Genomic DNA, 824 nt, shown 5'->3' on the forward strand with positions numbered 1-824 from the left:
CCATAATCCATAAGCCACGCCCACCATTGCACCCCCTAACATATCATAGGTGTGTCATGAATGAAGGAATTGCTCAATAAATATATAAATAAAATAACAGAAAAAAAACCAAAAGAGGCTGCCTTGTGAGAAGCAGCTGCCAGCTCCTGGGCATTCAGGCACAGGATATAAAAATGAAGTCCCCCAGAGGTGCTTTAGAAGCAATGCCTACAGCAGAGGGATGGCTGGATTACGCACCCTCCAAGGTCTCATCCATCTCAGAAGTTCCATATGCTTCTGTATGTCTACACGTTCAGAGAGACCTGGAGGAAACGCCATTCAGCTTCTTCTCAGACCATGAGGGTGCCAAAGAGAGAGCTGTCTTCAGGGTAAGATGAAGAGAAGGGAACATTTGTCTGTGACTCTGGTGGTTTTGCAGGACGATCACCCCAAGGTGAAGTGACAGTGCAATAGGACACCAATGAGAAAGATCTCATAGGCCTGAGCCAACGAAGTGAATTAAGGCACAATAGCAGGAAAGGGCCCTAGAGGACAAACTCCAATGGGCAGCCAACCCCAATACCCCTTCCCCACACTGTATTACTTCCACAGAAGTGTGTGTCCACTTCATTTTATTCCTTTCTGACAATAAGCTATTTTAAGAGCATGTGGACATCCCAATCCCAATGCCCACTGTCAGGGTCTGCACAGAGAAGATGCTCCACAGACATTGAGTAAGTCAAAGTGAGTAGACCAACCTTCAGTCCCTGGGGGTTTCTTGTTTCCCTGTCAGCTGCTCTTGCTGCCCAAGGCGTGTGTGTGTGTGTGTGTGTGTGTGTGTGTGT

This window comes from Otolemur garnettii, unplaced genomic scaffold (genome assembly GCF_000181295.1).
Source record: "Otolemur garnettii isolate 467f Iridium unplaced genomic scaffold, OtoGar3 scaffold00016, whole genome shotgun sequence".
Lineage (NCBI taxonomy): Eukaryota > Metazoa > Chordata > Mammalia > Primates > Galagidae > Otolemur > Otolemur garnettii.